This window comes from Coffea arabica, chromosome 10e (genome assembly GCF_036785885.1).
Source record: "Coffea arabica cultivar ET-39 chromosome 10e, Coffea Arabica ET-39 HiFi, whole genome shotgun sequence".
NCBI classification, from domain to species: Eukaryota; Viridiplantae; Streptophyta; class Magnoliopsida; order Gentianales; family Rubiaceae; genus Coffea; species Coffea arabica.
Window position 1 is genome coordinate 22,705,488 of NC_092328.1, and position 16,792 is coordinate 22,722,279.

General features: G+C 38.1%; 1 long non-coding RNA gene across 1 annotated transcript; it reads left to right on the plus strand.

The window, feature by feature from the left end:
- The first annotated feature begins 347 nt into the window (after window positions 1–347).
- On the plus strand, window positions 348–4,293 carry LOC113711823 (uncharacterized). Its single transcript, XR_003453162.2, has 2 exons — window positions 348–806; window positions 4,019–4,293. It is a non-coding gene; the product is annotated as an uncharacterized lncRNA (long non-coding RNA).
- The last annotated feature ends 12,499 nt before the right edge of the window (window positions 4,294–16,792 follow it).

Here is a 16,792-nt window from a genome sequence, read left to right on the forward strand (position 1 = left end):
TTGAAATTTTCTACTTTGAATGAATTATATTTCTTAGTAATTGGAAAATGATTTATATATGATTTTATACCTTCTTGTTTCCATCCAATAATTTCAAAAACATTTGCAAGGGGTTTAATTGAAGTAGTCAAACTTATTTGGTTGTGCAAACTCTATTTGAGTGGAAATGAAGGGTTAATCTTAGCTAATTACTTTTAGAATTATTGGATTTTTGACTTTGATCAAGACTAGTTTTAATCTTCACCTTGGAAGCAAAATAGACCAAGACATTTCATTCCTTTTCTTACCTCTTGGCCGACAATGGAGTGGAAAAATCAGCCACAATCTTCTTATCTTGACCAAGAGCTCCCTAGACCAGTCTTCAACCGAGAGAAAGAGAGGGATGATTTGCTCAAGCCACAAATTTTGACCAAACATATTTGACCAAGTCAAAATAGCTTCCATTCCTTCTTGTTTCCATTCAGCTTAACCGACAGCCAATTTCCCCTTTCTTCACTTCATGTTGGAGCCGAGAGAGAGAAGAGAGTTGAGAAAAAAAAACTTCATCCTCTCCTTCTTGTCATCAGCCAAGAGTTAAGGCTGATTTAGCCATGGTAATTCCACAAAATCTCCCTATTTCGTCAAGCCTAAACCATGAGCGGGAAAGAGACAAGAAAACCATATTGGGAGGTGAAGAAAACGGAGGAAACCTGGACCGAAGGAGAAGGAAGTGGACAGTCTGCATTTTTTTTTTTCAGCTTGCTTGAACCATGGAGGAATCAAGAAGGTGAGCCAAGTTCTAGCTTGATTTGTAGCAGAAAAATAAGGTAATATGGCTGAAAAACTTCAATCTTTCCTTATACTTTAAAGAGATGTGAATACATGTTTGATTTGAAGTTTGATAGAGGTAGAAACTAGTGGGAATAGCTTGTTTGTAGCTGGAAAGTTTCCAGGTTGAATCGAACTAGTCAAGGCTGCCATCTCTTTTAGCTTTTGGTTTATTTTGCTGGATGTTTGCTAGGGAATCAGTTATTCTTTTGATAGCTGAATATTGGCAGAAATATTTCATGTATGCAATAGTTTTGGCTGCTGGAATTTTTAGGAGGAAGCCGAGAGAGTTGAGCTATCAATTTTCAACCCTCATTTGCAATTTTTGTTAAGTTTTGCTAGGAAATGCTCGATTAATACCATACCTTATATTATAAACATGTGACTGTGTGACTTCTGGATGAAGCTAAGTAAGAAAGGTGTTGTTTTGATAAAAAAAAAAAAAGTGAAGACAGCTTGAGGAAAATTGGAGGAACTTTGCTCCATCCTTGTCACAGCTTGCTGTCTCGTCCGTTTGAGGAGTTTCCACTAGGAAGTCACACTCTAACTGTTATATTTCTTGTTTTGTATGATATATAGCATGTTGGTTTTGATCTTGATTGCAAATTTCTGGTTTAGAGGTGAGATTTGCAGAGATAAAGTTGAAATAACTCTTGTGAAAGCTGGAAATTCGGGTAACAGTCACCACTGGACAGTTTTAGTAAACGGATCATAACTTAGTGTAGAAAAATCGAAATTGAGTGCCGTCAATTGTGTTTGAAACTATACTCATAGATCTTTCCAACGGTATAAAATTGGAGCTGTGGTTCGTTTTATATATGCACCAGAAAATCAGCAAAGTTGACTGAAAAATCGGTCTTGAACAAGTAAAAATTGGGATGTTGTGGTAACTTGTGACTCAATTTGGATTAACTTATGAACCAAATATCCTTGAGATGTCTTCTAAAAATTGTTAGTATTTCAAGTCTAGTTTTAAACGAGATAATTTGTATGAGTTTTTGACATTTATAACTTAAGTTATGATTTTTCCAAAGAAAGAATGCTTGCTGGAATTTCAGCTTTGATCGCTAAATTTTTCAAGATGATGTTAAGCTCAATTTGCTCAAAACACCCTGGAAGACTTTTAAACTACAAGTATGTGTTGGAAATAAACCAAAACCATGGACCTTAAGTGGTTTAAACTCATTTAGTTCACTGTTTTCATAGTTGGAATTCTACTCAAGGCTGACCGAAAGAGATAGTGATTTTGTTTAGCTTTACAATTGGCTTTGTGTGATGAAATCATCTTGTTAATGTCTTAAACATATGATTAGACATTAATTTTGGTATGAGTAGTGAATTGAAGTAGAAAATGAAAGGTTGAGAGGTGAAAACTTCACTTCCACATGTTTCATGTCCCAAGCGATAAATTTCCAGTTTTAGTTGAGGAAAACGGGTGTTAATATGTTAATATCATGTTTAATATAAATGTTATCCATGTCATGTGATTTTTCTAGCTTGTACATGTTCTATTCGTTTGCATTCGGAAATTTTAGCTTGTAGAGTTGAACTTTTGCTTGATGGCCAGCCTTGGTATGGAGACATGTGAGTTGAATACTTGTTTATTTTTGGTGGCTTTATGGTCTGAAATTAGTAGTTTGTATAGCCTATCATTTGTGGTCTTGATTTGGATGGTTTGGCCATGAAATTTTGTATTGAATTTGGAGAGGAAATATAGGATAAAACAGGGGTTATGCTGTCCAAATTTTGGGGCAGCTTACTACCTTGATTTTGGACTGATTTGGTGATGTACTTGCCTAATATGCTTAGTGAACCTTTAAGCTTTGCTTATGTATTGCATTTTGGTTGAAATGGAAGGGTTTCATTGCGATTTTCTTCCAAATTTCTGGCTAAAATTGTGCCTGTTTGTCGATGGAGAGTGCAGCCTATTACATTGTTGTTTTTCTAACTTTTTAGTAATTGGTTTTGGCCAAAACTTGTTCCAAACTTTGGAGGAGCCTTTTGTGCGTGAATTTGAATGAAAACTATGAAGATTGGGCGGTGAAAACCTCATGATTGTACTTGTTTCATGGCTGCGAAAAATTCTGATTTGGAGGGCAGTTTTGCACCTTGCTACCTTTTAGCCTCAACGTCTTTAGTTTGAAAGTTTTTTGGACACAACCTCGCTGACTTGACTTGAGAAAACCTTGTTTCTTTCATTGGTTCGCCGCTGGAAAATTTCCCGCCATGAAGCGAATAAGGAACTTGTTGGTTATTCATGTTTCTTGAGTCCAAAATGCTCTTATACGCTTCAAACCCCTACTTGAGTTTTTGCCCTAGAATATACTTAATTTTTTCCTTGATTTGCATTCTAAATATGGCTGTGTATGTTGGGTTTTGAAAAAAATTTAACTTGGAGAGGTATACGACTCATAGCCGAGTCTAAATTATGAATTCTGTTCACTTGGTTATTCTTAGGACTTGTCTGATCAAGGGGGCAATCCAGGAGGAAACTTTTGACGCTATTTTTGCTTGAACTAGTGAGTGTTCCAACTGCAAGTTCCATGCTACTTGTTGCGCAAATATGACCTGTATATGACTTGTTACTTGAATTGACTTGTTATTACATAGGTGAGTATGTACTTTATCATACTCGACCTAACTTGACTGAATTCCTGTTTTACTACTATAAGTGAATTGTTTACAAGTGAACTGAGATTCATGCGCATGAGTTGAAAGTAACGGCCTGGATCCTAAACCCCATAGGCTAGTTAATCGAGTCGAGCCGGCAAGGGCCTGGTCGATTAGATAACGAACCCTGGGTCTACTGTTTTGTCGAGTGGAGTGTTATCTCCTCGATTAATTGGTATACTCGAGTATTACCACCACTGTTTATGTTTGGAGTTGGAGTTCGGGCCCGGTAGGGGGTTGATTGGTGGATGGAGGTTGGAGTTAAATGGTGATCTACTGGACTTGTTATGATTCCATGGTTGACGGAGTGTCAACAGATTCTAAACAAGTTGTGACGGAACCTGTTCCTGAGAACAGGCTGTATCCTTCTATATGCATGTGTTATCGACTGTACATGGTTAAATGAGTTGTCTGGATGTCATGTTCTTTATGGAAAATGTGATCATGCTATCATGTGAATGCTAAAATGCCTAATTGCTTGTTGTTTTCTTGGAACCTCACTGAGATTTTAGCTCATCCCTTCATTTGTTTTCCTTAACAGGGTACGAGGATGACAAGGACAAGAATAGTGCTAGTTGTAATAGGAAATCTTAATCTTGTATTTGGACGACACTGTATTATGGTATTAGTTTACAAGTTCTTATCTTTTGGTCTGTATTTTGGTTTGTATATTCGGATGATTGGTAGCATGTAGATGTTATATTGAAGAGTTTTAACGTTATTGATTTGCTATCCAAAGAATAAGGAATTCAAACATTGTAGTCCTTATTTTAAGTAATTGCAATCCTATTTATACTTAGAGAAGTGATTGAACTACTTGCATTTCGTTTTGCTTAGTCGTATATATAAGTATGGAGTTTTTGTGAATTGGGATGGCTTGTAATATCTATTGGTGAGTTTCGTTCTTACTTTGGAATTAATGTTAGTGAGTGAGTCCTGGCGAGAGTTAGGCAGGCGGTCCGCTAACCTCTGGGGTTCGCCCTTGAGGGAAGTGGGGTCGTCACATAATCTACAAAAATATATATTCTATCATCCAAGAAATTGAGTGATTCCTTCTTTCTTCTAACTTTGAAATGAAAGTACCTATAGATACTGTCAAGGGGCGAGTGTTCTGAATCACTTAATGAAGTTCATTTTTCAAAAACATCATCAGAAAAAAAAAGAAATGAATTTTTTTGAAACAGCAGAAAGAGAAATCTATTTTATCATTTAGACGAAAAAAGTATGATTCTTAAGAACTCAACGGGTCCTCCCCCTTCGAATCAGCCAAAGAAAAAAGGGAATCCCGCCAAGTTCTTACGCTTTCATGTCTACAACTTAATTCATTCGATTACTACAGGGATGAACCCAATCCGGAATATGAACCATAAAAGAAAACACCTATTAAACTGATCACAAGAATACCAGTTACAGTACCTACTATCCAAAGAGGAATTCTTCCAGTAGTATCGGCCATTTAACCCACTTCCCTCCACATTTCATCAAGTGTTCGTGCTAGAGACATAAACAGTCATGGATACTTATGAGATGAGATCCTTCCGAATGCATTAAGAGAATGCTTATAATGATTATTTTTCTCTTTCCGTTTCTTAATTGAAGAAATTATTGAAAAATAAAACAGCAAGTACAAAAATGAGTAATAACCTCCAGTATAGATTGGTACGATTCAATTCAACATTTTGTTCGTTCGGGTTTGATTGTGGCATAGCTCAATAATTCGGATGTAGTTTTATCGTTGGATGAACTGCATTGCTGAAATTGATCCTAAAAAAAAGACGGTAGGTACAGCTAGGCCATGAACAGCCAACCATCATACTGTAAAAATTGGAAAGGTTCGATCTATAGTCATTAGGACCTCCTAAAAAGATCTACTAAATTCATCAAGTTGTTCCAAAAGATCAAAACGCCCAGTTATTAATGGAATTCCTTGCCGGCTTTCTGTGAAATACTCGAGTATTACTCTTGAACTTGAACTGGTATACTCGAGTATTACCTTTCTTGAATTTTGACGTGCGGGCACCCGGTAGGGGGTTGAACGGTGAATGGGGATAGACGTGAAGTGGTGAAATATGTGATAGTATTTTGAAAAAATATTGACAGTGTGTCAACGGAATCTTGATCAAGCTACTTGAACAAGCTCCTAAGAGTCCCATATCCTTTTAATCGAATACGTGAATTCTTAGTTGAAGTGTTCTTGCTCTATGTTGTGGTGTATTATGGGCTCCGTTTGGATTGGTCATTTTTTCAAAAATAAGTTTTTCAAATACAATGTTACAGTAATACACAATAATACAAAAAATATCTCATTTATACAATATATCAAATATTTCAAAAAATTTTTATAGTAAAAATTTTTCAAAAATTTTCATATACACTGCTACAGTAAAATTTTTTAAAAATATTCCCAAAAACAGCTAATCCAAGTAGATAAATGGTTTTATGGCTTAAATACGATATTATTGTTTGCATGACTTTCTTGGAACCTTATGGGGCAAAAGCTCACCCTTTAGATTTGTTTTCCTTATAGGAACGAGCACCTGAGCGAGTGATTAAGAAGGGCTGGGTCTTGTCGGAATCTTTTGCTTTAAGACAGTTGTACCAACTTTAGTTTTGTTCTTGTAAGTTGGGAACTTGACTGTTGTAAGTTGAAGTAGTAGTTTATGTGACGATTGTATTGGTCACAATATTTTATATTTGGCTAAGAATCTTTTTGTACTGCTAATGTGTAAGGACTCGCAAATTTTCTTATTTTAAATTCCTATTACGAGCTCATTTAAATATTTATTTAGCCGTTTACTTCGAATATTTTATTTCAAGCTCTTTATACTCAATTATATGGAACTATGACTTACTTATATTTTTAAAGTGACTTGTTTCAAAATTTAATTTTTGAAGCTCGTTAAGTGAGAATAGTGAATACGCGTTTGGTGACAATAACCGATTCAAGAGTACAATGAGCTTGGAAAATTGGAGACTTATACATTAGTCTTAAAATAGGTATTTTTACGTTTAAGTACTCAAGTATTAGTTAGTGATACCATCGTTATAAGAGTTCCTTAGAAATTTCGCCGTACCGCGCACGAATCAAAAGTTCGCGTATATAGAGACGGAGCGGTTAATTGGAGATTTAAGAAATTTATTCTAGACTATTAAGAGTGAATAATAATAGTATGAATGGAAGTGCATTAGAAGTTTAGTGCACTAGTGAAACAAACTCGAGAGGAATCGAGCAGGAAACGAGCGCGTGCGCGCGCGCGGAGTAGAGTGTTGACTTTTGAGGCAATTTGAACCACACATTTAAGCTTCCCAAGGAAGCTTCATTTTCAGCAAACACACCCTCTCTCTTCACTCATAGCAGCCGGCCACAAGGAGGAAGAAAGAACCAACATTTCTTCTTTATTTCACCACTCAAATCTCACCCAAATCACTTCAAAATTTACACACACTTTGCAAACCACTTGGAGATCAACCTAAGCTAGGAAAAGGGCTTGCTTCTCACGGTTTTCTTTAGCTTCCAAGGACCAAAATTTTCTGCCTTAGTCATCTACAAAGGTAAACAACGATCAACCTCTTAAAACTTGGTTTATGGAAGTTATCTTGCGCTTGTAAGCTCATAAATTCATGTGGGTAGCTTTATATTGTTGGAAATCTTGTGAGTAGGCTCTATGAAATCCCACAGTGGCTTGATGAACTGATTTGATGAGGTTTGATGTTATTTATGTTGGATTAGTGCATAATCTAGTGAAAATAAGTTGTATTGTGGAAGAAAGCTCAAAGGAAGTGAAAAGGGAATTTTACCGTTTCTGCCCCTGCTATTGCCGTGCACTTTGGTGCACTTTTTTGTGGTCCAATTGACTTGTTTTTGATGTATATATTTTTTATAGGTTGTGTGGAAAGTTTTCACAAAAAATTACATGATTTGGATGGGTAAATGTTGAGATTTCGAAAATTTACCAAAGCTGGAAACGGGTGTCCAGAGTGCTCTGGCAGTGATTTTGTTTCGGACATAACTCTTTGCTCCGATGTTGAAATCGAGTATCGTTTGTGGCATTAGAAACTAGACACTTCCAGTTTTCCAAAGGTATAAAATTCATGCCCTGATTCCACCGGAGAGAGCCTTACAAACCTTGAAAAGTTGCCTGTTCTGTTTCTCATATGTACTGGAAGCCCTGTTTTGAGCTGCGACTTGATGCTCAAATATGAGCTAGTTGTGGACAGAATTTTAAAATGATTCCTTCTGAGATATTGTAGCCTTATGAATGTAGTTTTCAACACCACTAAGCAAGCTCAATTCCGAGTTGAATTGAGTGATTTGTGGCCGGATTTCAGAGCTGTCCTTGTGAAAGAAAACCCTAAATCTGGACTAATTTATAGCTAATCTTGATTTGGGACTTGTTGTTTCGAAATTCTTAGTGTTAATCACCTACCAAACACATCTTGGATGTTTCTTAGATATTTTATACACAAATGGACCATGTTTGAGAAGATTTCATTGGCCAAATGTTTAGAAAGGAAAATTTACATACAAGGAAGATTTGCCTTGAAAACTCGTGGGACTTTAATGATTTTGTTAACCGACTTCCCGTATGAATTTTTCTATGAAATTTGACAGAGGAATAGCCCTTATATGGTAGTGTAATCATACCAAATTTGGTACCATACTGAGTCCATTTCGAGGCTCAACAAAAGATTCAAAGTCTATGTTTTAAACCTAGAAATTAGCCTAACCGTCTCACTTTTTCAGCAACTTTGAGCTACTATATCTTGGTGCTCAAAACTCCAATTCTTGTTCTGCTTGTTGTGTTTTAAACTTTGATTGTAACTCTAATTGAGTTTCAAATTTGAGAGGGTAGTTCATATTCTGTGAATTTTACTGAATTTCCAAAGTTGGCCAAAAACCAACCCCGAAACTGTCTCGATAGCCTAAAACAGCAGCTTTGAGCCAAATTTTGAATGTCTTCCATTTGGAATCATGGAAAAGTGTCTTCCAACGGTACCAAGTTTGCCAATTTTGGACTTGTAGAGAGTGAGATACGATTTTTCCAAGATTGTTTGACAAACCCGAAATTTCCAAACTTAAAGGAGATTGAGTTTTTAGAACTCATCTTTTTCCTTCGATATCACTTGATCGTTTTACACATGATTTCAAAGATGAAAATCAGATTTCGCTTATGTTTTAAAACCCCACTTTTGAGCCTCGATTTACGAGTAATTAAGGCTCATTTTCGTGAAATTTTCTTAGATTGTACAAGTGTGCAATCTTCCTTGATAATTGGGGTTTATAAGTGATTGTTCATTATTAATTGCTCAAGCACTCAAGAGGACCTTCAAGAGGATCTCACGGGAGACGCCTAAAACAAACATTTGTACTTGCTTCTTGATTACTTGGTGAGTTGTACTTGCTTCTTGATTACTTGGTGAGTGTCAAGTGTATGAGTACTTGATACATGCTTACCTATTATAAATGATTAGAGATTTTGAAAATGGAGTCGAATGTGTACTTTACCGCACTCGTTCTCATTTGAAATGAATGATCCATGATTGAATTGCTTGAAATGAAATGAATGACTTGATTGAATGAAACGAATGATTGAATGCTTGAATGAAATGAAATGGTATGCTATGGCTGCATACGTCGCTGGAGTGAATCTCCTTGACTCACAAATGTTACATGGGGGACGCCCAAACTCACAGGCCGACCTTGGGAATCGAGCCGACATGGAGTTGGTCGGGAACCTCGGTGAGCCATGAGAATTACCTGATAAGCTTGATCTATTGGAGAGATCTCGCTTGGCATACTCGCGGAGTATCGCCTGATAAATGTCGTGCGGGCCCGGTGCGGTGTACTGTGGACGGACATGAGAAGTAAGTGGAGATCTACGGATTGGAAATATCAACCCGGTTGACGGAGAGTCATCGCGGGAAAATATATGAATGAGATTGGCAAAACAAGTGGAAATTAGCTCCTGAGAGCTACCATATCCTTGAATTGTTTCTGTTTACATTTCACTGGAATTGTTTATTACTCATATATTAACGTTTTCCTGTTGATTGGGATTGTTATGTGGACAACGTGCTTGCATGTGTGTTCTTGACCTCACGAGCTATTGCTCACCCCGTAGATTTGTTTTCCTTAACAGGAATGGACAGGGAATGAAACTCGGAGGAACCCTTTTGATGTACTTTTGTAATAGGGTTTCCAATGGAAATGACTAGACTTTCTGGCTATTGTATATTTTGGGAAATTGATGTATCTTTTGGGATTTTGATGTAAGACTTGGATATTCAACTGTGGAAACGACTTTTCTTTAGTAGGCTTGTATTAATTGTTATATATTGATAAGCTTGAAGATTTCCGCACTATCTTACTTTATTTTGTCGTGAATGACTAGTATTGTATTAAGCTTGAACGGGATTTGTACCGAGTCCTGGCGAGAGCTGGGCAGGCGTCCCGCGGATACCCTTTAGTTCGCTTTAGGGAGAAGTGGGGGTGCCACAGTTGGTATCAGAGCGCTAGGTTAGAGACCTCTTTGGGAGTTATACTAGAAACCTTACCTTTAAGATCCGAGATAGAACGACTTAGTCCTGCCTTAAGTGATATCCGAGCGTATTAGTTACTAAGTTTCTAACCCGAAAAGTGTAATTATTTTGCAGGGATGGAAAATGGAAATGGTACCCCCGCAGCTAATGGGAATGGCCACGCTAATGGCCACATAGAGCCTCCTAGGCCTATTTACTACTGAGCTCTTGGTGGGGGAGCTCGTTTGCGTTACTCATCTGCTACTAGATACCCTCGATGTTCGTGTAGGGTGACCTTTGCCTACCCGAACCACCTCGTACTTGCTTTGGACGACGAGCGTCGTCAGTTGGTGAATGCCAACCGGGATTTACAGGAAGAGGTGGATGAGCTTAGACAGATGGTAGGTGCTCAGGGTGAGAGGATCGCTGAGCTCGAGGAGGTGCTGGAGGGCGAGGTGGCTACTGCCGCGGTTACTCGCGAGGAGCTTTAGAGGGCTAGGGCCTGACTTGCTACAATAGGAGAGGAGATCCATGATCGGGCTTCCGGGATCCTGGCTGATACTACCATGATGATAGATGGGGTGATGGATATTGTCCAGAGCCCAGTTCAGGAGGAGGAGGACCCAGAGGAGGATCCTGAGGAGGAGGTTCCCCCTGATAGTCCTACTGTGGACTAGGCATAGAGCGATTGACCTTTTGACCCTTTTGACTGGTACAGTTAGAATTAGTTGGGGTGATGCGAGTGCTGAGGCCATTGTATTTTGCATGACTGTATGGCCTCCTACTTTGAGGTACTTTGTGACAGCCCCACCTCTCCCTAGGGCGAACCCTGGGGTATCAGCGGACTGCCTGCCCAGCTCTCGCCGGGGCTCAGTCGATCAAAGTACTAATAACTCAAATAAAGCAGAGGAAATATCTTCCATTCTTTGGAGCGTAACCCTAAATAAAACATAATCACTTCACCAACAATCTAAAAGCTTAGTATACATATAGCCAAATGTCAACTTACCACTCCACACATAAACTTACATAACATGAGTCGAACTTATAGGTTTAAGCTTACAGGAGTCAAAAGTAAGGTTTACTTAAGCAAAATGTTATAATCTCAAATACCAGTCCAAAACAATGTAAAGCTAAGAAAGCTCTTGATCAAATCCATCCCCGATCTGTTAAGGAAAACAAAGGGAATGGGGTGAGCTAAAGCTCAGTGAGGTTCCAAGTAAAACAAGTAAGCACATAGCCAAATAAAGCACAGAAATAATCAAATAAATATCACACAGTAGGATAACAATTTAATCACAGTTCAATTCAAGGATACGGGTGGCTTTCAAAAGCCAAAGATCCACTTGAGCTTGATCATAATTGCCTCCTGTTGACACTCCGTCAACATTTGTATGCACAGTATAAAAGGGTCCGTAGAACACCACTTTCACCAGTCTCCGTCCACCAATCAACCCCCTACCGGGCCCGCACTTCATAACAGTAGTTTGGTAATACTCGAGTATACCGGTTTCAGTGAACAATAAACAGTCCTCAAGGTTTATCGGCCTTCTCGACCAAGCCCTTGCTGGCTCGATACAACCGACTCACCTATGAGGTTGGGTACCCAAACAGTAACAGTAGTTGAAGGGATATCACCCTAACAACTCATTCACAGTCACAATTAAAATTTCACATGACAGTGTAACAATATATAGAGCCTCAGTGGAAATCAAGGAAGGTCGAGTGCGATAAAGTACACACTCGCCTCCAACTTTAATTAAAACAGTGTTTGGCTCAGTCAATAGCAAATCAAGGTTTTCACATATACAAGTATCCCACATAACAAGTAGCAGGTCGTGGAACACTCACCTGTCAAACAAAAGTCATTATCAACTTCAAATGATTCAGTTACAGTCACCTCCGTTTCCCGATCCTAGGGCAACGAATGAAAACGATAACAATAAGATTCGTTTCTCACTAAATTATAGGTTCATGAAGAAGCTAAGTAACTAAGGTAATCTACTTAATCCTTCATGTAAATGAGGTCCAAAGTATAGTAAAATTTCATGAAAATACATGTTTAGTGTTCATATGATTGCTTGGTAAGGAAAGGTTTCATTTAAATTCAAAGGTTTCATTTTCGGTTTGAACAGTGTCGGCCGGCCAGTCTCGGGAAAACGGTCACGGCTCATTGTAGGAGAGTCGGAATTAGGTTTCGTCAGTTGCGTTGGAAACTAGGTTCATAAGGATAAATTTGTCTAGAAGAAACCATTTCCAAAATCCCAACATAAGTGACTCCAAATTAAGAAACCAAATGAAATTTCTGGACTGCCACGGATGAACAGTACCGCCCAGGCAGCCAACTTCCACGACTCGCCACGGATCGCTCAAGACGAACCAGAAAATGAGCCTGGCACCTTTTTAAAGCTCTAAGAGTCTACTTTCAAACGCCACAAACGGCGCTCAATTCCGATCAGTGAGTAAAACGTTATGGCCTTTACAAGATTGCTGGACAGAAAATTCTGGACCTTGTCCAGTTTTGTTCCTTTGCTTGTAACTCAAAATTTACTCAACCAAATTGGCTAATTTTTTTGTAGACAACCTACAAACACATAACCCAACATATATCACTCACTTTTGTAGCCAAAATATGCATGTGTTACTGTGACAGCCCCGCCTCTCCCTAAGGCGAACCAGAGGGTTCGGCGGGCCGCCTGCCCAGCTCTCGCCAGGACTACGGAGTCGAATCACACAAATCCGATATTACACGAGATAGGACCCAAAAGAATTGAATGATTGAAAACCGGCAAGCTTAACAGTAACTTACCAAAATCACATGGAAAAAAAAACATTTTCTTATATACATGTCGCTAGGTTTACAATTCAGATGGAACCAGTGAAACGAAGTACATTTAGAGTTTGCTTCCCCTCGAGAAGCTATACAAAAGAACAAAAGATTATCTAACTAGCTCAACTCGCTTTTCAAAATCATGATTTCCAAAAGAGGTTCCTGTAAGGAAAACAAAAGGAACAGAAAGGGGTGAGATTGCGCTCAATGAGGTACCAGACATATAGCAGAAAAATCATGGCATTTCACATTTAACAAATCAGATACACATGCTAGATGTAAAGTAAAGTAACTAATGATTCACATAGGAAGGATACAGGTGGCTCTCAGGAGCCAAATTCCCATTTGCGTCACCGAAGCTTGATCGAAGTTGACACTCCGCCAACGTATATAGAACCAACGTCCGTACACCCCTCTTTACACCGAATCCCGTTCACCAAACACCCCTTTACCGGGCCCGCTCACCGCAAACGAACAGAAATGGTAATACTCGAGTATACCCGGAATCAAGGGTCTCAATACCCAAAATCCCCGAACAGACTACCGTGGTTCGTTATCTAATCGTCCAGGCCCTTGCCGGCCCGACTCGAATAACTTAGCCACAGGATTGAGCTCATAGGTCATAGAAATCCGAACAGATGCAGACACAGATAACAGATTCAAATTTTGCATGGTAAATTGGCATATGAACAGACAAGAGAACGAGTGTGACAAAGTACACTCTCGTCTCAAACAAATTAAACAGATTGCAGAGCAGAAATCAAGTTAAACAACAATGGAGGGGAGTGGTACACTCACCGGCTCAACTTCAAAAGTTTTCACTTCAGATTGGCCTTAATCGCCAAGAAACCCTAAAATAATCAAAATAAACCAATTGACGGTTTCATATCCAAATCGAGCAAACGGAATGCACAAGTGAGGCTCGACTACACGTCGTATGCCTTGCCAAATAAATACTAATGCAAGGGTGCAAAAACATGATTTTCTTGGAAACAAAAAGGTAACATGAAGACTTAGGCGCAAACAGCCCAAAAGCCTTTCATTTCTACCAAAAGGCAAATCCAATTTAAAGGAACCAAACGGCCTAGAAAATCGGGCAGCACTTCCCCTAAATTTCTTACTTTTCCAGCCCTTAAGGCTTCACTATTACCTCAAATCAGTCCCAACATCTCACACAAAAGTCATCTCATTTCCCAAAAGCCGTTCACTAGGCTCAAAGTAGTACAAGTACAAAAGTTAGCTAGGAAATGATCGGAATGAAAACAAGCCTTAAAACTATTCAAATAAACACAATAAGATTCGTTTACAAGTCATAAACCAAGGCCAAGTATTACCAAAATAAGGTTCCATAAGAATATATAAGCATTAAAGGAAACCAGAAAAATCCGGAAATGGAAATAAGCTTTAACCCAAGAAAACAGTTTTTGACGTCATTTTGCGGTTTTGGCACCAAAGACACTACGATTGTCGGATGAGGGTCCAAGACCCACCATTTCGAAGCTAAAAGACAGGTCTACAACAATGTAGAAGGCCACTCAGTCCAAATCCTAGCACAACTAGGTCAAATATGCAAAATACCAAACCAGAACCTTAATTGCAGGTTTACAAATTACACTATGCTGTAATTAGTCCAACTCAGTCTGTACAAGTCCAAATTCATTGATTCCAAAGGCAGGCGGTAGCTAAGACATCAAGCTACATTTCATAAGAAGACCTCAACAACCAAATCCAAAGAAATTCCAGTCAAAACAGCCGATTACAGGCGCAGTTCGGCCATCCTGAAGAACCCAGAACAGCAATAGTAATTTCGGCTTAACTCATTCTACACTACTCCGATTGACCTGAAATTTTGTAGGCACCTCTAACACATCAATACCTACAACTTTAATGTTTTAAGCCAAGGCCAATTCGGCCTCTATCTAGGAACAAAAATTTCGGACAGAATGAAGAACCAAGAACCCTAATTTTCCAGATTTCTTCCAAAACAGAAATTAATTGCAATCTTCCACTTTTTCCACCTCCTAGAGTCATTAAACATCAATTCCCATCATCAAGGATAGCCACAACATCACATTCATATTAAACCAGAAAATTCATCAATAAATTGAAAACTTCATCAATTCATCCAAAACCAAGAAGTAAACCACAAAATTCATCACTTTAACTACCACTAGTCACTAATTAAGCTTCATTAAGTGAAGGAGAAAGTTCAATCACCACTCACCTAGTAAACAAGAGAGGAAGAGTTGTTTGCCACCTTAGCTTCCCAAAACACTTCACCAAACCACTTACTAACACCTAAAGAAGAGATTTTATGGAGTGATTTGAAATTGTATCGGTTTAATTTGAAGATTGGAGCAAGATTATGAGGTAGGAAGTTGGAGGATTTTGTTCTTCTCTTGAGCAAGAGGTTCGGCCACAAGCTTGGAAGAAATGGAAGATATTTAGTCAATTTTTGGGTTTATGTAATAAATGGTAAAAAGATAAATAGTAAGTCAAATGTAAGAAGGAATCTCTAAGTGACACATGTCACTTTCATTAATTACTTGCCTAACCTTTTATCTCTCTCACACCAACCACTTGGTAACCTCTAAATATCTCATAACAACCGATAAATTAAATCCAGTATCCAAGACTTAACCTAGTTGGCCGAATTTTCCCGAACTTTTCGCACTAGTGGGTCCCACGTCCGGTATACGCTCTTAATTTCTCAAAAACTATACGATACTAGAAAAATCCTCTAAAAACTATATTTACTCATAAAAATTATCTAGAAAATTTTTCGGATACAGAAAGTGCAGCAAACAAGTCATGAAAAATGCGAAAACCTAGAAAATGCAATTTACGGGTTCTCACAAAACATCAAGGCAAAAACCGGACAGCAACCCCTAAAATTTCGGTCAGCACACTTGAAATTTTCCAACTTTCACTCTTCTCATTATTTTCACCTTTTGCACATATCAAGTATTAAATCTAACTAAATAGGGCTTTAAAACATATCAATACTTCATAAATACACATGAATAAGGGCTGGACATTTCATCAAACACTTGGTGTGCATAATAACAATTCATCCACTGCTTGTTTAATTCAAGGGGTTAACTTCCAATTCCAACCACAACAACTTGAAATTCATGATTAGAGCTTATAATAGATGATCTAACACATAAAACTCCCAATTTAAAGAGTACTTACCTTACTTGCAAGGTGCTCAAATCACCAAGAAATCCACCAAAGTAGAGGGTTCAAGGTTTGATTCACCACTAGAACCAAAGAGAGTTTGTTTACAAACCCTAAATTTCTCTCTTTTGGATTTTTTCCCTTGATTTGTTTAGGTAAGAAAACCTTGTTTATGGAGCTGTCTCTCTCTCTCTCTTTTTCTTGGCTAAGGGTTCGGCCACTCTAAGGGAAAAAAAGGGTTTGTTTAGCTTTTATTTTGTCCCTTAATCCTTAGTCATCAAGCTCATGGTCAAGGTTTTGCCACATGTCTTCATTAATAGCCTACCCTTTCTTAACCTTTGACTAATGGTCTTCTTAACTTTCCAAATGTACCAATAATTGTTAAACATCTCTAATCCCTCACAAAAAATCTCTACTACTTAAGACAAGAACACTTGGACAAATTCAAGTGGTGCATTAACTTAAACTAACTCAAGAAAATATTTTACTCCAAGTAAAATAAAATGGAATGTTATGCATGGAAATTATTATAGTATATAGAAAATGTATTGTAAGGGTATGTAATAAATGGTTTAGATCTTATAATAAGGCATGTAAATAAGAGAATTGTGTTTTAAAGTGAGGGTCAATACAAGGGATTTGTTGTAAAACATTGTAAAATATAATGCTAGACATATAAGAGGTGGTTTAAATCTTGGTGCAAGGCATGTAGTTTGGGGAAATTGGATTTTAAAAATGAGGGTTCTCACACACTTGATTTTGCTTTAGTCTTATATGACTGAAAGT